Source organism: Pongo abelii, chromosome 17, assembly GCF_028885655.2.
Source record: "Pongo abelii isolate AG06213 chromosome 17, NHGRI_mPonAbe1-v2.0_pri, whole genome shotgun sequence".
In the NCBI taxonomy this organism is placed as follows: Eukaryota; Metazoa; Chordata; class Mammalia; order Primates; family Hominidae; genus Pongo; species Pongo abelii.
The window spans coordinates 45,972,001-45,978,000 of NC_072002.2; positions in this window are offsets into that span (position 1 = coordinate 45,972,001).

The window sequence follows — 6,000 nt, forward strand, 5'->3', positions numbered from 1 at the left end:
CAGTCACTCTCTGTCCACAGTAACAAATGATGGTTGTCTCTTTCTGTTTAAACAACAAATTTCCTAGTGGGTCACCCATTAAGTCTGTCTCTAACAGTCTGAGGGATGCCTCAGGGTCTCAGCTCATGTTTAAAACAGAGATAGATTAAATACTCAGTGCTCAAGAAATGCTAACTGAGCCTTTCCAAACCCACAATATCAACTGATACTTCCTCAGGAGCCAAGTAAGCCCCATAACAGAGGAATGACCTTGCAGAAATCTGAAAGTCTATTTTTTAATGCCATTAAAAAGATCTTAATCCTATAACAGTAAGACATAACTTACAGCAGTAAGACAGAAATAAATTTTATTTAATGGCTTTGCTCTAAGTTTATTACCACCAAGTATTCCTTTTATTATTTTCTGTCCACTAGGGACACCATGCTCTTAAATATTTGGGTATCAAACTGAATAAATTAAATCATAATTAATGATTTTCTAGTTGTATTAATAAGAAGTATACACAGAGATTGCAATTAAAAAAAGAAAAATGTACTTGTTAATGAGATGGATGACATTTTACTTAGTCTGTGCTGTCTGTGAGGATGAACGATATACACTGTGTTTTGAATTTGCTTGTGAGCATGGTAAAATAAAAATATCTAATTTTTTTCAGTGAATTGCGGGAAGAAATGAAAGAAAATAGCGTATAGAATCTCACTTTTATGGTAGCTAAAGATTCAGATCTTCATGTTACAATTACTGATTAAAAATAGTAATTATATCTGTTTAAATGCATGGTCTCAGCATCTGAGACTCAGCTAAAGAAAATTATTAGGTTCATGAATTATGCTTAGACAATTGAATTTATTTATATAATTGTAGATCATATAAAAGACATTGGCATGATTCATAAAATGGAATATTTGTATACATATAATTGAGTATACACACACACACACACACACACACACACACACACACACACACACGTAATTCCAAAATGTTGTGGTACAGATACTTCTCATAAATAAAAATTTGTATTGTGAATATGGTCAGATCTCTGGTGAGAAAAAAGATATTGGTCCCTGTATCTTATTTAGATTATATAAAAGAAATTTTAAATGTCTTACATTTCAGAACAATTATGATCACTTTAAAGCCAAATTTTAATAATTCTATATATATAAAATAATATAGAATTGTATGATAATTCTGTATTGTAGTTAAAATTTTAAAAGAAAACCACTGTAGTGGTAGCAGCCCTACTTCAGCATTTGACCCAAATTTCTTACTAATCTCAAAGTGCCTGAACTCTTTGATCTTAGATCCAAGATCATTCTTTCACATCATACAAATGTCCTAGCATTTTCAAGCATTCCAACCACTTTGATATCGTTTTCACAACATCCCTTTGGGGTTGGTATGGCAAGTATTATTATGTCCTTTTGAGATGAGGAAACCAAAGCTCGGGAGGTAAAATACCGGGCCTGAGGTCACATAGTATAAAGGTAGCAGAGCTGGGAAGAAAGCCCAGATGTTATCAGCCTACCTCAGTGCCCTTACTACAAACCACACCAGCTCTTATCTTCACACACATTATTTTGCCTATCAGGATAAGTGTTTTCTTCGTGTATGTTTTTTCATTGTTTAGAAATAAATATATGTAATCCATCTTTCAAACTTTCTTTACCAATTTTGCCTTAAACATCTCTGTCAAGAAACTATATAAAGTGTACTACATGGTACACTGACAGGGAAAAAACTGGTACATAAAGTGAAGGCCCGACTATCTAGTCCTTGCTTGTCATCAGTTGGTAAGTCAAAATGAGAAAATTAATGGGTGGTGTTAGCTTTATTCATTCTTTTTCTCAGCTTAATGCTAGGTTTATTCAGTAGATTGCTGGTTTTGCCTTACAGGGAATCTGAGCTGCCAAACAATAGCCACTGACTGAACTCAAGGCCAGCAAATCCTAGGCTGACTGGAGAAAGAAGCCAGCCCAACAGAAATAAAAATTTGTTCAGAAAACTATGGGGTTGGAAGGTGGGAGGGCAGACAAGGAGAAGCAAAGATGGAAGACTGAAAGACTCCAGCCACACAACACAGTGCCCAGTGCCTTCCATGGTAAGGGATGATACTTAAGCATTCACCAGGGTAAATAGAAGAAGCTGGGGCGGGCGCAATGGCTCATGCCTGTAATCCCAGCACTTTGGGAGACCAAGGCAGGTGGATCACGAGATCAGGAGTTCAAGACCAGCCTGGCCAATACAGTGAAACCCCATCTCTACCAGATATATAAAAAATTAGCTGGGCACGGTGGCGCACGCCTGTAGTCCCAGCTACAGGGGAGGCTGAGGCAGGAGAATTGCTTGAACCCGGGAGACAGAGGTTGCAGTGAGCCGAGATCGCCCCACCGCACTCCATCCTGAGCGACAGAGCAAGAAAAAAAGAGGCCACCTTCACCAGCTTGAGGCTTTAGCTGTGTGGGTCCCAGGCAGCCCCCTGAAGGTTGAGGGAAATCAGTCTTGGCACCTATGTAACCCAGACACACAGGGCACCTTAGGTATTGTGCACACCAGCTGGGCAACTCAACCCTAGAGAGAAAGTTTGTAAACTTGGCTACTGAACAGACAAAACAATATCCACAATACTAGATCTTCCTTGAATTCTACAGTGTTACTCCTGAGAATCTCAAGAGATAGCTTTCTTGTGGACAAGTGCATCTTTATTAAAAGGATAAAAGAACTGTTACTCGACACAGTTCAAAAGAATTAACTTATTATGGCCAAAATAGCCTACCTTCAGTCATTTAATGTTTTGGGAGTTTTTTGTTTGTTTGTTTTATTGAGACAGACTCTCTCTCTCTTGTCCAGGCTGGAGTGCAGTGGCATGATCTCTTGGCACACTGCAACTTACGCCTCCTGGGTTCAAGCAATCCTCCTGCCTCAGCCGCTCGAGTAGCTGGGATTACAGGTGCCCACCACCATGCCTGTCGAATTTTTTATTTTTAGTAGAGACAGGTTTTCACCATGTTGGCCAAGCTGCTCTCAAACTCCTGACCTCAGGTGATCCGCCTGCCTCAGCCTCCCAAAGTGCAGGGATTACAGGCATGAGCCACCATGCCCAACCCCTGCAGTCATTTAATATTTTGTTGTTTTTGTTTTGTTTTTGAGACAGAATTTCACTCTTGTCGCCCAGGCTGGAGTACAATATCACGATCTTGGCTCACTCTGACCTCCGCCTCCTGGGTTCAAGCGCTTCTGCTGGCCTCAGCCTCCCAAGTAGCTGGGATTACAGGCGCCCACCACCACACCCAGTTAATTTTTGTATTTTTAATAGAGACAGAGTTTCACCATGTTGGTCAGACTGGTCTCAAACTCCTGACCTTAGGTGATCTGCCTGCCTTGGCCTCCCAAAGTGCTAGGATTACAGGTGTGAGCCACCACGCCCAGCCCCCAGTCATTTAATGTTTTAAAAAGTCATTTTCTTACTATGTAGCCATAAAAAAGAATGAGCTCATGTCCTTTTCAGGGTCATGGATGAAGCTGGAAGCCATCGTTCTCAGCAAACTAACACAGGAACAGAAAACCAAACACCGCATGTTCTTCTCACTCAAAGTGGGAGATGAACAATGAGAACACAGGGAGGGGAACATCACACACCAGAGCCTGTCAGTGGGTTGGGGGGCAAGGGGAGGAAGAGCATTAGGACAAATACCTAATGCATATGGGGCTTAAAACCTAGATAACGGGTTGATAGGTACAGCAAACCACCACGACACGTGAATACCTATGTATACCTGCATGTTCTACACATGTATCCCAGAACTTAAAGTAAAATCTTTTAAAAAGTCATTTTCTGAACATGATTCTATTTTGATCATATATGTTACTATCTTAGAACCTAGTACAAAAACAGGGCAATAAATAATTATTGAATCAGTGGATTAACATAGTCTTAACCTCTTACATAATTTTATATATATATATATTGCTCTGGGTTTTGTGTAATGGAATACAAGTTAGTTCACCTTAACTCATCCAGAGCATATTATCAAAAGAGCCATCTTCATAGGCGAATGACTCACAAAAGCAAAAGATAAAATATATAGATGAAAGGTAGTATACTATGAAAGTGCCCTTTTATCATATCAAGAATCTTATACTTGTAGCCAACAGAAGCAATTCAAGAAATGTAATTATAATACAGAGTATAGCTTTTAATGAAGAATATTTCTAGACCATTTTCTACTCATTTATTATCATATTTAATGCCATAAGGCTCATAAAATTTTCTCAGTCTGTTCTTTTAGTGACTAAATCATTCTGGGGGGAAATAGTTTCTAAGCTTTAATGGGTTAATATTGAATTAAGAAATAGGATTCAGGTAAATTTGATAAAGGATTTCAGTGTTTCTGTGTCTGAAATGTTTCTGTGTCTGAAACAGGAATTCTGGACTAGCAAGGTCCTCTCTTAAGCTAAAATCCACAAGTTTATGGTCACAGGAATGATTTAAGTTACTGTAAAAAATAAGAAGTTTAGGTATATCAGAGCTATTCAAAAGAGAGAAAGAAACTGACCTTTTCAGTCAGCAAAGTATTAATAATACCAATTTGCCATGACCAATAAGGAACAACTAGAAATGGAAGCACCTGGCAACATTAAGCAAATTATTAACATAATTCAACATATTAGGTCAAAGAAAAAAATACAGTGTGTTTTCTTTTTTAGGATAATTGTATGAATATTCTAAATATCTATTATCCTATTATTTGTTAATGAACATTGCTTTTCAATTTGAGTCAACAATAAATTGAACTACCATAAACATATGCACATGTGCATGCATTTCTGTTGGTTATATATTTAGTAGTCAAAATTGTAGGTTTTATGATGTGTGTCTACTCAGATTTAAGAGATGCTGGCAGACACTGTCCCAAACTGGTTTTACCAATTTATGCTCCCACCAGCAGCATTTAAAAGTCCAAGTTGCTCGCATTCTCTTCAGTACTTTCTAGTCAACCCGATTTTACTGTTACCATTTCAGGTAGAACGTAGTGATGTCTCATTTTGGTTTTGATTTGCACCTTTCTAAGAGCTAATAGGGTTGAGCAATTTTCATACACTTTTGGCTTACAATGTCTTTTACAGAGGCTAGGAAGCATTTGATATGATTAAACAATTTCTGATATTAAAACTCTTCATAAAATAGGGATAAAAGGATGTGTTCTTATTTTGTAAAGAGCTATCTTAAACAAGTTACATCAACATGATTAATGTAGAATCATCTCCATTCAAATAACAAAAAAAGACATGATTGGTAAGAATTAGCTAATGCATATGGATGAGAAAATTAAGAGGTAAAAGTAAGGGAAAGAAAGTTATAAAAATTATTGTTATTTGTAGTTTATGCTCTTACCCCCAAAAATAATGTTCACTAGAAAACTCATTAGAACTAACAGAAGAGATTGATACAGAGTCAATCAAGAAACATGCACACTTACCCAGTTTAGCATGGGGATACATTACTAGATGTTAGGGCTCTAACTGAACTTACTTATATGGGGTCCTGTAGTTTCTATGGGGATGTAATATAGGTACTGTACTTAAGTGATTGCTTCATCCTCAGTTTTTAGCAATGTTTAGAATGTCCTTCAAAATGTCAAAGACTTCTACCAATCTCCTAATTTTCTTTATTCTCTGCTTCCTCAAATATTTCCTTAAAAGCATCACAAGTTGGCAGAAAATGTGTGTCCTCAGCTACCTCCTGATTCTCTGCCTTGTTGGTACCATAACTTTGGAAGTCAATGCATATAAAAATGATTTACTAGAACTCAAGACTGGAAGGAGAGGCTCAGGCAGAGAACATGAGAACACAACACACATTGTGGAACCACTCAGCTCAGGATGGTTTGGACTTCGTTTATTGCTTGTGTACGCCAGTACACAAGTACACCAGTACATCACTGGTGGAACATATGATGGCACTCAGTGCATGGAGAAAAGTCCTATTAACAGAA